This window comes from Dermochelys coriacea, chromosome 1 (genome assembly GCF_009764565.3).
Source record: "Dermochelys coriacea isolate rDerCor1 chromosome 1, rDerCor1.pri.v4, whole genome shotgun sequence".
NCBI lineage: Eukaryota > Metazoa > Chordata > Testudines > Dermochelyidae > Dermochelys > Dermochelys coriacea.
Window position 1 is genome coordinate 222,609,573 of NC_050068.2, and position 19,771 is coordinate 222,629,343.

Genomic DNA, 19,771 nt, shown 5'->3' on the forward strand with positions numbered 1-19,771 from the left:
TAGAAGCAGCAGACTGCAGCAGGGAAAGAGGCATTATCGGCATTTGTGGGAAGGAAGCAGGCTCCTTAGGCTGTGCAGAGCAAAGATGGAGAAGGTTCTGGAAGCACGCAGGGAGAACAACACAAAGATAAAATCTGGGGCAAAAATAAAGGATCTGTGGGGGGCTGTGACTGTCTGTACCCCTATGTTTACCCCTTTTACAAGATGATGATACATTTTGTACAAAGTAAGCCTGGTGAGGTATTGTTTGAAAACTCAGAATTTGCTGATCATGATTGTCCTGGTAAAATATGTATGGCAATACTGTATATAAAGCTATAAGATCCCTCAGTATAATGTTAATGAGACATGTTCCAAGTCAGGGGAGCAACCACAAGCCAATTCCTCTGAGACAAAATGAAAGCGGATGCCTCAGCCAGGTTAAGTGGTCGTTCTTTGGCAGGCAAGAGGGTGTGGGAAAAACGCTACATCTTGACAAAGAAACATCTTGGGGTTTCCACCCACACAGACTTTCTGTCTCCTGAACCTCAGCTGGAGATGATGCTTAAAGAAAAGAAAGAACTAAAAGAAGGGAGAGCATACACCCCAAATTATCTCCCCTTTCTCTCTACCTTTGGCATTGACAACAATGGAAGAACAAAGGAAGTAGCACTAGACTGGGAGAGGGATCCTGACTGAAAGAAATTCAGCCAGTAAGACTGTTGAAATATGTGGTGAGAGAGATCTTTGCTTTGAATTTACATTAGCTTGTTAAGTTAGGCATTAGTTGCATTTTACTTTTATTTTCTTGTAACCAATTCTGAATTTTATGCCTCATTACTGGTAATCACTTAAAATCTATCCTTCTGTAGTTAATAAAACTTTTTTTTATTGAGTTATCTAAACCAGTGTGTTGAATTGAAGCGTTTGGGAAACCCCATTTGGGATAACAGGATTTGTGTATATCGTTTTCTATTAATAAAATGATAGACTTTATATGAGTTTGTATTGTCCAGGAGAGAGCTGGATAGTATAAGACATACATTTCTAGGGCAAGTCTGGATCTGGGAAATTGCTGGTGTAATTCAAGAGTGGATGGCTATATCGCTCATATAATACAACTGGGAGTAACTTACATGCTGGAGGCTGTAAGAGCAGACCAGGAGCGATAGCTCTGACTGCAAAGTCAGGTAAAAGGTAGCCCAGGTTGGAGAATAGAAGGGACACAGCTGTTCCGGGTCTGGCAAGATAGGGGCTTAGGGGGATCCTGCATATTGGCTGGTCCTTTGGGGAGCTGTCTCCCAACCCCAGAACTGTACATATGCAAAAAATCCAGCTTCCTTTTTAGGGTTATCTTGTGTTTCCCCCTTCCAAGCACTGAGTCCTTTCCAGCCCTCTTTTCCTAGAAGGCTGTGATCTGTGCTGTCTGGGCTAAGTGTGTTTACCCTTTGATTAGATGAACCTTTCCCCAGTAGCTTTTTCATAACTCTTTTCTGTACCTCACCAGCCTGGGTGAAGACACTCTGCCCCATTAGTTGCGTCATTTGTATTCTCACAAACCACCACCTGACAATTTTCTGGTCTCAACTCCTCTGCTATCACGGATGTTGGAGCTGCATCTTGATTTAAAGAGACACAGTTAACATTCCAAAAGCCTATCAGGAACAGCATCCTGAAAAACAGGAACCTGGATTGAGGTACCCTTTGTCACCGCTTTCTCTGTCCCCAAGAAGTCAGCAGTGTGACTGATCACCTCCAGGAGGTAAGTTACACAGTTCTTTCTCCAAACCTGGGTCACAGGATAAATGCCTGGGCTCACAGATGCTGAATCAACCATTCTGTCCTGGGCATCCTCTCCCAAGTGACGAGTGAAGAGACATTCCTTCACTTCCCCAATTTCTCCCTCTATGTTCTCTAGAGTGGGATCTATCCCCTGTTCAGCTGTGAAGGGCTCACAGCTAACAGCCTGGACAGTTTTCTCACTGACAGATGTTTCAGCCCCCTCCCTTCTGAGGGTGGTTTTGCCTCCAGCTTCAATGCAGAGGCTGATCTCAATCACTCCCACACACCTAGAAGCATGCTGCTTCCCCCTGCTGTAGAGTTAAAGGAACCATCATCCTCCTCAGTGATTTCTAAGATTCCATCACCCTTCTCTGGGCTTCCCTCTGGGACACATCTCCCTATGCTCTTTAGAGTATATATTTTGCTCATCTGCAAAACCCTGGCAGCTAATAACTGGGACAGCATCTTCAGTCACAGACGACATTTCCCCTGCCCCTGATCCCAAGGACATTCTGTATTCCTTGGGCGTAAAAGAGCTCGTTCCTGCCCTTCCCCTACCTGAAAGCAGGAGAATCAAAGAAACTTTCTCCATTCCCCTCAGCAGCTCCTAGGGCTTCAACCCCTCCCCCAGGGAACCCAATACATTATTCCTTCTTGCTATGGGTCACCACACTAACAGTCTTCTTAGCCTTGTGGAAGAAATCATTTCCCACTAACATGTCAGCTGGTATGCCCTCCATCGGGAGTAATGGTAACAATCAGATTGCTTTCAAGACCTTCCCACACCACATGAATTTTAACTAGTGGTATGGGGAATCTGGTTCCACCCACCCCCACAATCTCTGCCATTTGGCCTTTGGGACCATGCTCTGTTTAACCAGAGAGGCCTGGGCCCCTGTATCTTTCCACCCCACATCTTCTCTGCCATTAATTCTGACAATTTTAATGTGCTCCACATCTGGTTCACAGGAGCCAGTCCTCACAAAACGTGTTGGGTAAAATGTGGGTGTTCATGCCTGATTCTCCTCTGGGGCCTCTGGACTGACGACAGACTCATTAACATGGGCTATTGGTGGCTTATTTTCCTTCATCTTGGGGCATTTATTCTTCAGGTGCTCAGTGGAGTTACAGAAGTAGCACCTTCTCGGCTCCTCTGTTTTGACAGGAGGTTTGGGATAAGACTTACCAGTAACGGGATGTTTTGGGGGAAGAGAATTTCTGGGCTCCCAACCCCCTTATTTCTTCCTAGGTACGAAACAGGATCCTCCATTCCCACCAGGTTTAAACCCTTCTTTTGATGGATTGCTGTCAACAGATGCCTGAGTCTGTTCAAAGGCATCAGCTAGAGATGCCATCTCATCCAGAGACTCTACATTTTTGTCCCATAGGCACTGGTTTACATCTGCCTTACATATGCTTAGGAAATGCTCTTGAGCAACAAGATCCAACATTCCTTCAAAGCTTGCCACTCCTTCGTCCCTCCCCCATTTTCCGATCAAATTTTCAAATTTGTTTACGTATTCCCCATTACTAATACCCCTCTTAAGATTCCTAAATTTAGCTATATATGTTTCAGGGGTAATCTGAAACCTTCGCAAAACAGTATTTTTAAATTTACAAGAGAGTCTAAAGCATCTTCAATGGGTATTTCACTGAATACATTTAGAGCTTTACCAGTTAATTTTGCCATCAGGGTAGGAACTCTCTTGGCATCAGGGATTTTGTGCACTGCACACAGCCTTTCAAAGCTAGTCAGATATTCAGTAATATCATCTGCCTTGTTGTATGCAGGACATAAATGGTCCTAATTATGGATTTTTGGAGTGAGACAGGATTCATTGTGTCAGTGATTTCTGGTTCTGTTTCTCTAGCACGTCCACTTGGTGGTTTTGCGCTCTCTCTCTTTCCTCCCACTCTCTTTGATTCTCCTTTATCTCCAGTTCTTTCAGCTCCAAGGTGCTCTCTCTCTCTCTTTTTCTGTCATCTGCAGTCTGAACAGCTCCAGTTTCACAATGGCTTCGCTGCTTTCACTCTCTCTCTTCTTTTCTGTCCCTACTTCCCTTTCCAAAAATAATCAAACAGAATAACAAACTGATAAACTGCTCTTGACCATCCTTAGCCACTACACTTAAAGCCTCACTTAAAATCTCTATCACAGTGTATGAAGTGCCAAATTCGCTCAGTACAACAAATTGTGCAGTTCATCCAGCTTGCTGCACCACTGTGACAGGATCCCCAGATGGAACCTGGGACTATGGAGCCACTGTGCCCCTTTACTCACTAATCTGGGTTGTCTCTCACAATGCCTTATTGGTGACAAGCAGAAAACTCCTCCAGGTGCTTTTTACACTCACTACAACTGCATGTGGAGCCCCACAGCCAGCCAGATTGCATGAATGCTCCAAGAGCCACTCATGAATCATACAGAGAAAGACACCAGTCTAATCCCACCAGCTCCCAGCCTTATATCACTGGAAAGTGATAAAAGACCCTTTCTTGAGCAATGCAAGTTTATTAATTGGTTCACCACATACACCAGCAATTGCAAACTGAGCAGATTTACCAAGCACTTCAGTCAAACTCACTGGTAAGGATAAACATTAGAATACATTTATTGATTACAAAAGATGGATTATAAGTAACAGGCAAAAGTCAGAGTAGTTACCGAAGGAAAAAAAAAAAAAAAGGTAAGCACAGTGTCTAAATTCTCAGCCTTAATAGAGTAGGCAGTATCTGGGCTAAGCGGTTTTTCTCACCCCACTGGATACTTGTAGGTTTGTTACAGTGTTTCATACGCAAGCTCTCCCTGTTAGCCTGGGGACCAGTCTCCTCAGTTCCAGTGTACTCGTTTCTTTCAGTGTGGGTAGGGAGAAGAGAAAGAACCAACCATGAGGCCTCTGTCCCCTATTTCATATCCTCATTTCACGTGGCATATTTGGTGGGCATTGCCGAGTCACCAGGCCAGGTTGAGCAATTCCCCTGGTGTGGCCTTGTGCAAGTGAGTCATTGAATTGTAACTTCCTTGCTAGTTAATGGCTGTTGATGGTTTTTTTTTTGTTTTTTGTTGTTTTTTTTTTTTACACCCGTGCAGGCATTGGTTGCCTCCCTTATTATTGCCTCTTGGGATCTAATATCTGGGCGATTCCCCAATTCACAGCATATTTTAATGACAACCATACAACACAGTCTCAATCTCATATGCACTAAAGATATACATATTTAGATAGACCAGTGACTTTCAGCAGATCATAACCTTTCCCATAGTACCTTACATGACATGCTTTATATGAAATATCACAGTTATATATAAATGATTAACACTGGGGTTACAAGGCAGTCCCCCGAGGTAGAGTGTCACACCCACACAATATGCCTTTGAGGATCCTAGGTCCTACACTTGCCCTCCACAATGTGTGGTGCACCTCATCTAGTTCATGAAATGCCCCCACCACAAATATGTAGGTGAAACCAGAGAATCACTGCTCTCAACTGAACTCACACAGAAAAATGATAAGACAAAACACTATCACCTGTGGGTGAATATTTTTCACAAAATGATCACTGTATATCTGACATCCCAACCTCAAAGAAAACCTGTACAAAAGATGAGCCTGGCAGCTTAAATACATAACTTTGCTAGACAATGAAAATCAGACTCAGTAGACACACTGGTTTTATGTCTCATTACAGCAATCTGTAACCCATTAACTCTCCTTTTTCCTATGACTGCAGAAGTGTTAATTGCCCACTTTGTCTTGAATGGTCTCTTGCAACCTTTGTTAACTCCTTATGCTAAAAATCTGTTCCACCTGTATTTAGCTATGCCACTCGGATTACCTTCCCCAGACCTGAAGAAGAACTCCATGTAGTTTGAAAGCTTGTCTCTTTTACCTACAGAAGTTGGTCTAGTAGTAAAAAATATTACCTATCCCACCTTGTGTCTCTCATAGGCTGGGACACAACACAACACAGCTACAGCAACACTGAAATCAACTACAGAGTGATTGTCACTCTCTTTCTGGCGCAATAAATATTTAAGTAGAATAGCTTCAACAAGAGAAATTGAGAGAGACCCACATCAGAATATCCCATTGTTCAGTAGTTACATTACTCACCTGAGAGATGGCAGATTCCTGTTCAAATCCTTTCTCCATATCAGGCAGAGGGGGAACTTGAACCTTCTCTCCCACATCCTGGGTGAGTTCCTCAACCACTGGTCTAAAAGTTAGGAGAAAGGCTGTTTCCTCCCCCCAGATGGTTGGTGTGGAGTTAAGCATGCCCTGAGTACACCTACCAGATCAGGCCCCTCAGGAAAACTAGGCAGAGGAAGACCTATCTTTCCCTGGTTTGTGGCTCATGCTGGGGCTTAGGCATAAGACAGGGATTCACATGCCTAGAGTGAGGCAGCAGTGCACATGCCTGAAGCAGAAATGTAGGTGTCATGGGGACTTGTACAGCAAAAATGTAAGTGCTGTGTGAATTTAAGTGCTTCATTCCCTTCCTCTTACAGGGTTAGGCAGCTGTCAACAGGGGTTTGAGGGAATGCTATGGTGCCTAAAACTGAGACTTGGGCATCTAAATCTGGGATCTAGGCACCTACGTCCCTTTGAGCACTTTTTGACTCTATCTTCACCTTCCCACTTGGAATCTCTAACCACGCCCTTCACCAGAGCCCCAGTTCCTCTCCCCACCCATGCTGGTGGTTGCTGGTAAAAAGGACCTCTGCCATCTTCTACTCCCCTGGGTAAGCTACTTAACTGCCTCTTCACAGCCAGCTGGGGCAGGGCCTACAGTGGGAGCTGGATTAATCAACAGATAGAGAGCTGGGCAAGCAAGTCACTTCACTATCAGTTGCTTTTCAGCTCCCAAGCAGTAGTGCATGATTTCTGCAGCAAGGATGGAGGTTTAATAGCTTTCCCTAACACCTGATGGTTCTCCCTTATCCCCTCCAATGTCCCCCGCTTCTTCTCCTCCGCTGTCCCATGGCAGTAATAAGAGTGATGTTGCGGGGAAAAATGAGTGAATGATTGTGAGGTGCTCTGATACTACTGTAAAAGGGATAACAGAAGTACCTAAGATAGACCTATTCTCTTTAAAGGGAGGATCAACATTTTTATAGCAACCTGTCCTCATTTATTAGAATACTTCAAAATCAGTGACTGAAGAATCTACCATGTACAAGTTAAGAGCAAACAGAAATGGTCCTTTATCAGTGGGTTGAAGTTTTACACCTTTTAGTTTCTAATTGACCTGACTTCAATCAAGTAATCAACAGTTTTTAATATGGTGTCTTTAAAGCAAGTACCTGAGACACTCCAGCAAGAAGTAAAGAACAGGAAGTTCATTAAAAATACAATCAAATCACCAGCTCTTTAGTTATTTTTTAAACATCTTGTTAACCCTTTATAACATTTGCATTACACTGAAGGATGTAAAACCGATATTCAGAGGCAGGCTGGAAAGACACTCTCAAAGTTGGTTGGAGCAAGATGAGACCTACTTTGGTTTCCTTAGCTCCTAAATCCAGGCAATTCTATTTCCTTTTTCGCAAAGCAACTACTCCAGTCCAACCTAACCCTGTGCCCCAGAAGGACAAGCCTAAGGATCTGCCTCAGCATCCTGCTCTCCTTCTTCCCTCTGAGATGGGAATTAGCAGCAGCAAGGATTTGGAAAAGATCTAGACCCTCACATCTCCTTCCCTACATCAGCAGCTGCCAGTGAGGGTGCACAGGTTAAATTCAAGGCCTTTCTTCATTGTTTTGGAACATGAACATTCTGATCATTATCTGGATCACTGCTCATTGTCAATATTACCTTAATTATGTTCCTCTTCCACCACACCCATGGCTCCCTAACTGGATTGTCTCACCCTACCATACATCTGATCCCTCTCCTCCCCTGAGCTTCTCTTTTTCTTTTTCCTCCTCCCATCTTCCCACACGATTACAGCCATAGTCTCTTCTCCTTCCCCTCACCACTTCAACTCACCCCCAAATCAATAATGTTTTATATCAAAATACACCTAAAGAAACCCCTTCACTTAAAAATCAGTTCAGATGGCTCCATACCTGTCTAAGCCAAATCTGTAACCTTTGTCCTCTTCGTTCCCTTCCTCTTTTTTCTTTGTGTCTGCTTATTGTTTCAGCTCTTTATATAGGCCATGAGCTCTCTAAGGTGAGAACTTGTCCCCTACACATTCTATACAGCATCTAGCACATTTTTGGTGTTAATTAATAAAAATAAAATTCTTTGGGACTCACTATTTCAGGAGAGAAATAAAGCTGATGGTACAGTAAGCTTAAAATGTGAGCTTTTTCCCATTCAGAGAAAGGATGCTTCAAATCTTGTTTTGGGCACAATTAAAATGAATGTAATGTCTCATCTAGTCCCTGGTGAACTGTTTTTCATATCAGAAAACAATCAGACATTTAGGATCACTTGCCAATTTCTACTTAAGGTGAAGTTCTACTTTTCCAAAGGTGATTAAGTAAAAAAAGGGGCAATTTCTTACTTTGCAGACCTGCTTCCTGGGTATGTGTACACTACAATCAGAGGTGTGATTGCAGCACACATAGATCACATCTACATTTGTGGCAGCATGTAAAGTGCATGTAGCTACATGCTGCAGTTAAAGGCAGGCTGTGTCCATACTAGCTGCAGGATGTGTAGCTACACATGGCAGTGAAAGGCCCAGGTGGGGGGGGGGGGGAAGGCTCAAGTAACTCCCCACTGCTGGAGCCTTTCACTGCAGCAAGGAAATGCTCTCGCAACTGCCAGATCCTTTCCCCACTGCCTCTTCCCCCTCCCACCAGAGCTCTCCCTCACTGCCAGAACATTTCCCCAGTGCAGCAGTACTTAAATTTGTGACTGAACTCCTTGGGGGAGAATTGTATGACTTCTGCTCTGTTTTACCTGCATTCTGCCACTTATTTCATGTTACAGCAGTCTCGGACGATGACCCAGCACATGTTGTTCGTTTTAAGGAGACTTTCACTGCAGATTTCACAAAACACAAAGTAGGTACCAATGTGAGATTTCTAATGATCGCTAGAGCACTCAACCCAAGGCTTTAGAATCTGAAGTTCCTTCCAAAATCTGAGAGGGATGAGCTGTAGAGCAAACTTTCAGAAATTTTAAAATAGCAACACTGACATGAAAACTACAGAACCCAAACTACCAAAAAAGAAAATCAACCTTTCTGCTGGTGGCATCTGACTCAAATGATGAAAATAAACATGCGTCAGTACACACTGTTTTGGATGGTTATCGAGCAGAACCCGTTATCAGCATGGAACCATCTCCTTTGAAATGGTGGTTGAAGTATGAAGAGACATATTAATCTTAAAAAAAAAAAAAAGGAGTACTTGTGGCACCTTAGAGACTAACAAATTTATTTGAGCAGAAGCTTTCGTGAGCTACAGCTCACTTCACGAAAGCTTCTGCTCAAATAAATTTGTTAGTCTCCAAGGTGCCACAAGTACTCCTTTTCTTTTTTGCGAATACAGACTAACACGGCTGCTACTCTGAAACCTATTAATCTTTAGTACATCTGGCACATAAATATCTTGCAACACCAGCTACAACATGCTGTTCTCACTTTCAGGTGACATTGTAAACAAGAAAAGGGCAGCATTATCTCCTGAAAATGTAAAAAAAACTTGTTTGTCTGAGCGATTGGCTGAACTAGTAGTAGGCCTGAGTGAACTTGTAGGCTCTAAAGTTTTACAATGTTTTATTTTTGAATGCAGGTTTTTCTTGTACATAATTTTACACTTGTAAGTTCAACTTTCATGATAAAGAGATTGCACTACAGTACTTTTATTAGGTAAATTGAAAAATACTATTTCTTTTGTTTTTTACAGTGCAAATATTTATAATCAAAAATAAATATAAAGTGATCACTATACACTTTGTATTCTGTGTTGTAATTGAAATCAATATATTTGAAAATGTACAAAATATCCAAAACTATTTAAATCAATGGTATTCTATTATTGTTTAACAGTGTGATTAATCAGGATTAATTTTTTCTCCTGTATGTTCATAGTGTACAAACAGAACAAAAATTGATAAAAACTAGGGCTGTCAAGTAATTAAAAAAATTAAATATATTGGGCTTGCACAGGCACCACCGGGGCCATAAAAGAAAGACAATGGGATTTCATAACAATAGATGTAAATGAAGGACTAATCTGATCTACAGAACCTTTTGCTGGTGATGATGTGTGGGAAAGAAAGAGTCCAGCTTGATTCTTAGAACCAAGCTTAAGTTTGGCCTTATCTAAAATTGTAGCACTTTAACTGTATCAGTACAGCTAAAGCAGTACAAGCCCACCTACCGTGGACTCAGTTACCTTGGTCATGGCACCTTTATACTGGTATAACAACAACATCTGTACTAGGGGTTGGCCAGTTTTCCAAAACTTCAGTTTTCTGTTGGTCTGTGGAAATTTCTTCTGCACTTATGGTGTGTCCCAGGTATGTTGTTATCTTCTTTTGAAACAGTTCACAATTCTTTGGAATCAGCTTCAAATTAACTTCATTAAGCCTGTCACAGACCATTGACAAATGCATCACTTCTTGTTGAAAAGCCTTAGCATGCACCAATATGTTGTCTAGATATAGAAAACAAGTGGAAGGGAGCATACCATGAAGAATCCTGTCCATAAGCCTTTCAAACATTGCTGATGCATTACATAGGCCAAACGGCATCTCCTCAAATTGCCTTGATGTAAATGCCATTTTCTCTTTGTCCATAGGGTTCACTTGCACCTGCCAATACCCACTTTCGAGATCCAATGGGGAAAACCAAACTGACCCTGCCACAGCATCCAGTGTATCATCTATCCTTGGCAAAGGATACAAATCTTTCAAGATGACTTCATTCAGCTTTCGAGTGCTGCTATCCTTTTTCTTTACCAGTATTATAAGCAAGGCCCAAGGGCTGACTGAAGATTCAACTCTACCTTCATGTTGCATTTCTTCAATAACTCAAAGTTTTTCCCCTCTTTTCAACGGATAACCAGTAAGGTGTCCGTTTTACCAGTCTGGCTTCCCTCGTGTCAATCTTGTGTGGTATCAGCACAGTTTGCTCTACATCAATATTGGACTGGGAAAGCAATCCCTAATTTTCCCTCAGAAAGCATTTTAAACTACTCTGCTGTTGTGCTTTTAAATGTACAGCACTGCACTGGAACAGTTCAAGAAGGAATTAAGAACACTGCTTTGTTCCCTTCCTCTGCTGAGTCCTTTTCTGCATTGGACACTACCAAACTCTCCAGCTCACTAGCCTGAACAAAACAACTTTGGTATACTTCCTTGAGCCACCAGTTTACCCATAAACAAATCTAGTGTTCTTCCTTGAACCATTGTTGTTTCCCTACAAAAATCCTTACCCACGCTCAAGTAAAGGGTCTGATGCCTCCTAGATCCAAAATCAGCATCAGTTCCTTTGGGGCTTCATCTTCTTTTGATTCATCATACTGGGGGCTCTGTCTGTCTCCAGCACTCCAGACCCTCAGCTACCACCATCACCACCTGGGAACCCCGACTGGTTCAAGCTTCATGGAGTGGTGAGAAACCAACTCTCTCTCTCTCTTTACTCTAGGTATAGCTTTCTAACCCTGACTTGTGTGATCAAGAATAGTTTTCTAAATCTGACTTTGTAATAAAAATTAAGCTAGATTTAATATTGTAACTGTTTTGTTTGTTTGGCTTTCCTTGTGTGGTTATTACCTGGCAATAAATAACTTTTATGGTTAAGCTGGTTGCTTCCCTCAGCCCCCCCTCTCTCTTGTGTTTTTGGCTTCCCCATTTGTTCTGCTGCAATGCTCCTTTTACTTCTGCATTCATTAAGAGTCTACAAATAATATTTTCTTGCTGGGTCAATTCCTCAACTGGTGTAAATCAGCATAGCTCCATTCCTCCCTGGATTTGCCGGAGGCCAGTTTGTTCTCCAGCACAAATTAAATTAGTCCAGAGACTGCTCTAAGTTACAAAGGCTGGTGATAGCCCCTCAAGAAGCCTTAATATCAGCTGTAGTGCTAAGTGAATAATTGATTTTTCGGTTCAGGGGCCAAACAAAAAAAAATTTCAGTTTAGTTTGAACCAAAAATGAACGTTTTGTTTTTTCTTGCCAAAACAAAAAGAAAAATTGAAAAAAAAATCATTTCAGGCTGAACGTTCCATTTGACCCAGAACTATTTTTATTCTGTTTTTTCATTTGGGGTCATTCTGGGATATTTTCCACCCCCCTTTTTGTTTGTTTTTTATTAAATTAGCTAAAGTTCAAAATGAAACACCTTTCCAACATGAAAAGCAGAAACGTTTCATTTAGAAGTGGCTGAAACAAAACATTTCAAAATGGTTGAAATGAAATACGTCAAAATGAACCCTCAAAATTCCTTTTGAGAATTTGGGTCGAATTGAGCAATCAGTTTTGGCAAAAATGAATGAATAAATAAATTCTTTATCAAAAAAGCAAAACTATTCATTTTAAACCATTTAGAAACCAAATAGTTTTAGTGCCCCCCGAAGGCATTTTTCTGTGAATTTACTATTTGCCAAATAATAAAATAAAATAATAATAATAAATAATCAGCCAGCTCTAACTGGCTGAGGATTGCCAGAGCACATCAGCACTCCAACCTCACTCCGTATTCCTGGTATGTCCCTTGACACATCCCCTCACCAGTGCCACTCAAGGAGCCCCCAGTGCTGGAAGAACTGGATCATCAAAAGTGGGTCATATCAGGGTCAAGAATCTGGCCCACAAAGTCTGTGCTGGTGAGCTCACAAATAAGGCAAATAGTAATGGGGCAAGCGACATCCCTCCTTACTGGAATTCCTCTTAACAATCAGAGCAGGCAGAATCTCAGCTATTTAGTCTTCCTGTGGATATTCTTCAACAGAACCTGGAACAAAACTTGCATATTGGATTCCAAAGTCCAAGTCCTCAGGTAACAGAAATAAGTAATCTGCTCTACCTGGTCAAATGTCTTCTCAGTATCCAGTGATACTGGAAAGAATCATTTGACTGAGAGGAATAGATTCCCTTCAGGGCTCCTTTGAAGCTTGTGTACACTTGACAAAACCTTTGACCTTTGTCAGTTAACATGGCAAAATGCCTTTCACCCTCAGCATTGTAATTGGAAATTTAATGTAATTATTTAAAAATTTAATCTAATATGAGGCTCTGCACAGAGAGATTTCCCCCTTATATGAAAGGCTTATGGGCACCTCTATCATAAGTGGGGAAAGGTTCTGCTTTGGGTGGCTTATTATACACAGTAAACAATAAGAGGTTGATTCAAGGCACATTTTTTAAAAAATAAAACCCTATTCAATGATCACACGATACCAGTGACTTTTCTCCTGAGAAGTCATTAAAGACGCCCACTATTCTTGCTTCATTTAAAGTACTTTACTTTCATTTTTAAAGTACCTCTGACTTTTTTCAGATATCCACCTTATCTGCTGTCCACGCACGACTAGTTGTCCACAGAACACTTACTGGCGATCTGCAAAGAGGTGGTTGGTCACATTGTAATGGCTGCCCATGTTATCAGCTGCTTCTCTCATTCCTCCTGAATCTTCACTGCAAAGAGAAAGCCTGTAAAAGCAGATAGAAACAGGAAAGAGAAGCTAGCCTTGCTGCCTCTTCTAATATCATTGATATAGAAAAAGGGAAAGGAGAGGAAACCAGAGCCAGCCTTGGGGGAGCCGAGCCACCAGAAAGAATAAAGCTGCCAGCAAGCGGTGGGAGATGATGTTTTGGGGGCAAGAGACAAAGAAGTAAGACAGCCAGGCAATATAACCCAGGGAATAATGAACCAAATGGCAGGGAGGCATGCACATTATTCATAATCTTCATGGTTACTGCATAACTTCACAAGAACAAATTGTTATAAACTGGCCATCAATAAGTTTAGATTTGAAATTAGATGACTGTTTCTAATCATCAGAGGAATGAAGTTCTAGAACATAAAATCAATGGGTCAACATTCTTCCAATGGGAGCAACAAACCTAACTGGTTTCAAGACTGAGCTTGACAAGTTTATGGAGAGGATGGTATGGTGACGTTGCCTACAATGGCTTGTGGCCCATCCGTCACTGCTATGAGCCAATATCTCCAACAGCTGGAAACGGGACACTACATAAGGGAGGGCTCTGAGTTACTACAGAGAATCCTCTCTCAGGTGACTGGCTGGTGGGTCTCACTCAGGTATCAGGGTCTAACTGAATGCCATATTTGTGGTTTGGAAGGAATTTTCCTCCAGGTCAGATTGGTAGAGACACTGGCAGGGGGTTTCCCCTTTCTCTGTAGCACGGGGCACGGGTCACTTGCAGGTTTAAACCAGTATAAATGGTGGATTCTCTGTAACCTGAAGTCCTCAAATCATGATTTAAAGACTTCAGTAACTCAACCAGAGTTTATGGGCCTACTACAGCAGTGGATGGATGAGGGTCTGTGGCCTGCAATCTGTAGGAGGTCAGACACCATGATTATGATGGTCTCTTCTGATCTTAAAGTCTATGAGTTAAGGTTGTTTAGATACATTTAAAGTATAGAAATGGTCAGATAAGGTAAAAGAAATCCAGACATGGTAATCTTAACTTTGAATTTCATAGGTTTGTAACGTTGGTTGGTTTGGGGGATAATTACAATATGCCCTGTAATATTCTGACTGTAAAATTACTGATGTGCACTCTCAGCCTTAACTCCATCTTAATGCAGGTTTTTTGTCTGAGAAGTCTATATAATCATAATAGTTATAAATAAAAAGAAAAGGAGTACGTGTGGCACCTTAGAGACTAACAAATTTATTAGAGCATAAGCTTTCGTGAGGTACAGCTCACTTCATCGGATGCATTTGGTGGAAAAAACAGAGGAGAGATTTATATACACACACACAGAGAACATGAAACAATGGGGTTATCATACACACTGTAAGGAGAGTGATCACTTAAGATAAGCCATCACCAACAGCAGGGGGGGGAAGGAGGAAAACCTTTCATGGTGACAAGCAGGTAGGCTAATTCCAGCAGTTAACAAGAATATCAGAGGAACAGTGGGGGGTGGGGTGGGAGGGAGAAATACCATGGGGAAATAGTTTTACTTTGTGTAATGACTCATCCATTCCCAGTCTCTATTCAAGCCTAAGTTAATTGTATCCAGTTTGCAAATTAATTCCAATTCAGCAGTCTCTCGTTGGAGTCTGTTTTTGAAGCTTTTTTGTTGAAGGATAGCCACTCTTAGGTCTGTAATCGAGTGACCAGAGAGATTGAAGTGTTCTCCAACTGGTTTTTGAATGTTATAATTCTTGACGTCTGATTTGTGTCCATTCATTCTTTTACGTAGAGACTGTCCAGTTTGGCCAATGTACATGGCAGAGGGGCATTGCTGGCACATGATGTCATATATCACATTGGTAGATGCGCAGGTGAACGAGCCTCTGATAGTGTGGCTGATGTGATTAGGCCCTATGATGGTATCCCCTGAATAGATATGTGGACAGAGTTGGCAACGGGCTTTGTTGCAAGGATAGGTTCACCAGCAACCACACACCACACAACAGAACCACTAACCCAGGAACCTATCCTTGCAACAAAGCCCGTTGCCAACTCTGTCCACATATCTATTCAGGGGATACCATCATAGGGCCTAATCACATCAGCCACACTATCAGAGGCTCGTTCACCTGCGCATCTACCAATGTGATATATGCCATCATGTGCCAGCAATGCCCCCTCTGCCATGCACATTGGCCAAACTGGACAGTCTCTACGTAAAAGAATGAATGGACACAAATCAGACGTCAAGAATTATAACATTCAAAAACCAGTTGGAGAACACTTCAATCTCTCTGGTCACTCGATCACCGACCTAAGAGTGGCTATACTTCAACAAAAACGCTTCAAAAACAGACTCCAACGAGAGACTGCTGAATTGGAATTAATTTGCAAACTGGATACAATTAACTTAGGCTTGAATAGAGACTGGGAATGGATGAGTCATTACACAAAGTAAAACTATTTCCCCATGGTATTTCTCCCTCCCACCCCACCCCCCACTGTTCCTCTGATATTCTTGTTAACTGCTGGAATTAGCCTACCTGCTTGTCACCATGAAAGGTTTTCCTCCTCCCCCCCCCCCCCCGCTGTTGGTGATGGCTTATCTTAAGTGATCACTCTCCTTACAGTGTGTATGATAAACCCATTGTTTCATGTTCTCTGTGTGTGTGTGTATATAAATCTCTCCTCTGTTTTTTCCACCAAATGCATCCGATGAAGTGAGCTGTAGCTCACGAAAGCTTATGCTCTAATAAATTTGTTAGTCTCTAAGGTGCCACAAGTACTCCTTTTCTTTTTGCGAATACAGACTAACACGGCTGCTACTCTGAAACCAGTTATAAATAAGTTATTAACTGTTGCATTAACTTAATTTCTTCAAACACAACCTATGCAAGAGATTCCAATGAATTTTAATGATATTGAATGTGAGAAGAGCGTGTGGTGGTCTTTATCATTTGGGACCAAAAAAGGCTGAATACAGAATAAATTTAATAAAATTCCCATTATTAATGAATATTAATTCAAAACTAATTAATGGATTTACTTGTATATTCTCTAAAAATTGATAAACTATTCAAAGAGCAAGTGTTACAAATATAGGAAACACACTTCATACATAACAGAGATTGCATCCCTGCTTTAAGTACAAAACTAAGCTCACCTTTAACTATGGATACACAACCAATGTCACTATAATTTAGGTATGTCAAGATTTTGCAGTACGGAATTTAAACAGAAATGTGGATGGTCTCAAAATATAGTGGATTGATCATATTTTGTGAGCAATGAATACATTATTCAAGAGATGTTTGTATGGTTCCAGCTAGGATACTTTTGCAAATGTATGAGAACATGTTCCTAAAACAGGGGCAGTGCCAACCTTGAAAAACAATCCCTTTTTTCTTGTCATGAGCAGTCATTTGCCTGATGGAGATTTCAAGATGATCTGAAAGTGACTTTATTCGAATGTAGCCTGAGTAACCATTGTTACATCTCAGAAACGACCAATATGCCTTTTCACATGTGTCTCTACTCAGAAACTGTTTCCAGTTCTAGATATTGCTAACTAACTTATTTTCATGTGGGCTACTCATGAGAACTAGTGTCCATTTGTTATCTCTGCCTACCCCTCATTTGAGCTCATAGTGCCAGATCCTGAGCTGCTGTCAAAGGGTTGTTGCTTCATTAAGGTCAATGGAGCTATGCTGATTTACTCCAGCTAAGAAACTAGCCAATAGGGCTAAATGTTCTAAGAGACTTTTCTAAGCCGTGCTCTTGAGTCCACTTGAACATTCTCAAGACCACAAAAGTCAGATATTTCAAAAGTAAAAGATCCCCAGAGCAATGGTAACTAACCCACTCTGCAGCTGTGACATGTGCAGCATTTTCAATGACTATTTATATCTTCAAGTGCACATTTTTGTTTGAGAAAATGGCTGAAGAGAGAGGTTTAGAATGAAATGCTTTTCTCAGCCTTAATGATAGCAAGCCTATTCTGATAACGTTTAAAACAAAACAGCTTCTAAATACAATGTTCTTCAAAGATTCCAACAAGGCATCAGTGGCATGGTGTTAATAGCCTATAATGAATGTGGCATTTTGATTTCAGAAAGCTTTGGGGATTTGGGGGGGTTTTTTTTTTGAATAAAAAGCATTGTAAATCCATTGTCTGTGAGGCTGAATGGGTATGACACTTGGCATGTTCTTTGGCGGTCAGGACAAATAAGAGAGAAACTTGAACATATCCGAAATTGCAGAGATCACGGAAATTCAGTTGCTTGTTTTAATGAAACAGCATTTACCCCAGCTTCCTGTGGGTGCCAAACAAAACATTCAACACCACAGAAAATGATTCTGTGTATGCATTCCTCTGCCATGGTAGGAATGTCATTAAGAGGTGGAGGGAAGAACCTGTCTCTCTCTACAGATGAAAAATTGATTTTTTTAAAAAGGCTAACATTTGTAGCTTGATTACAAAGTATAACCATTGGAAATATGAGGTGAGGATTTTATCCCAGGCTCCCCTATTTTGCGAGTGAAGAGGCAGCTTGTGCATCTCAGCCCTGGCAGCAAGAATGTAAAATTCCAGTCCAACAAATATTTTCTTTTCATAACCATATGGGCCTATAGTGACAAGAGAAGGCAGCAAAAATAAGTGGAATGGGAGAAAGAGAGACAAGTTTGACTAGCTCATTCATATCAATTCAACCTTTACAATAGCTAAGAGAAACAGGCTCTGAATCAAGTGTTGTGTCAGACACCAGAACAGAAACAAACCAAATTAGTAGAATCCTTCTCCCAGTGTCTGGACTCATTTGCAACCAAAAATGGTAGCTTTGTAAGTGAGCCTTGCACACAAACTGAGTCAGTAGGGGCTGTGGTAGCCATGTTCCAGCTGCAAGTCTTTCTTTATATACCTTACACTACCCATCCAGCTCTAGGTATTGATATTGTTTTGTGGCACAGTCAGCAAATAATCTTGATAAGGGTCTTCCAATCCATGGTGTATTTTGCTTCACTGCAGATTCCACGTGTCCTCCCTCTGGACAAATAAGAAAGGAGTATCTTCAGATGAAAGCTTATTAACAGCTATGGCTCATGAGCTTTTTTGAACACACTAGTGATGTGCTAGAAGGTACATCTGTGGTTTCTCAGGAGCCCCTTGTTAAAATCTGAATTCTACTTTGAAGGGATTAGTATTGTTATTTATTTGCATTGCAAAAGTGCTTAGAGGCCCCAGCCAGGATCAGGGCTCCATTGTGCTAGGTGCTATTCAAACCCACAATAAAACAATCTCTGCCATTGAAAATTTACAATCTGGGAGGATTTCTCTTCTCTGCCTCTATTACTGCAGTTCCTCCTTGATCTGTATTCTAAGTTCTTATACCATGCCCATCACAGCAGTATCTGGACATTTTCCAGTGATCCATGATGCTGTATGACCAGCATCGGTCATGTGTGGTGCTTTCCCTCTTCTTCTACCCAGAGGGAAATGTATATATATATATTTGTTGTTATAATGTGCTAAGTGCTTTAATTTAGGAAAGCAAAGTTGAACAAGTGCATCCAGCTTCCAGAATAGAAGGTGGTGAGGTAGCTTTTAGACTGAGCCGGAGTTTAGTCCATTCAGTTATAGACCAGCCCACGAGGAAGCACTCTTCTGCACATAGCAGCTTTATCCTTTCAGTAGAGAGTTCTTCTACTGTGTCAGAGCAGGGGTTTGATCAATGGAGTCCTCATCCTGGAGCATTAGACAATCTTTTGTGTCTGTTGGGCCCAGATTATTAAGAAACTTGAATATAAAAGTTGAAGACCTGGAACAATATCCTTTAGGGAGGCTGTAGGCTGGCAGCTGAGAGTGGCCACACCTCCTTGCGATTTGCTAAAGCCTTCTCTAAGCTGAACAAGAGTAGGGGAATTAGCGATTCACAAGGGGGCCCATCCTTCAAGCGGGGCAGGCCATGCGCAGTCTGGGCTCTGGCGGATGACCAGGGTGGGCTACTGCTGTCTATTCACCCAGCCCTTAGGCAAGGCAGGGCAGCCACAAGTTAAGGCTCTGGCCTGCAGTCAGGCCGAGCTGTCGTACCAGCCCAGTGTAGGGGCTCAGGTTTGGGGTTGAGCACCACATGCAGTCTATGGAGCTCAGGCCTCCTGGCCTACAGAGGGGGAATACTACCATCCCAGGAGTGGGGCGGCAGGGGGGAGATGGGCCTACCCAACTCCACCATGTCCTAAGCCTGGGGGCTATCAGTGACAGAGCAGTCCACCACTGGGTCAGCAGGAATCCATCCACACGCTAACCTGGCATCAGGCTCACTCTCCACCAGACTACTGCCTGGTTCCCCTGGGATGCTTGCTTCTCTCCCCCTCAGGCATACCTGAATCCAGGGGTCATCTTCAATCTCCTCTGGGTACACTGCCAAGGGCAGAGGTAGC

The 19,771-nt window shown here is 42.0% G+C and overlaps 1 long non-coding RNA gene across 1 annotated transcript in view; it reads right to left on the reverse strand.

The window, feature by feature from the left end:
* Positions 1-13,199: 13,199 nt before the first annotated feature.
* Positions 13,200-19,771, reverse strand: part of LOC122460299 — an 86,876-nt gene continuing 80,304 nt past the window's right edge. The window contains exon 3 of the long non-coding RNA XR_006281537.1: positions 13,200-13,372. This is a non-coding gene — a long non-coding RNA (uncharacterized LOC122460299). The remainder of the gene's footprint in view (positions 13,373-19,771) is intronic.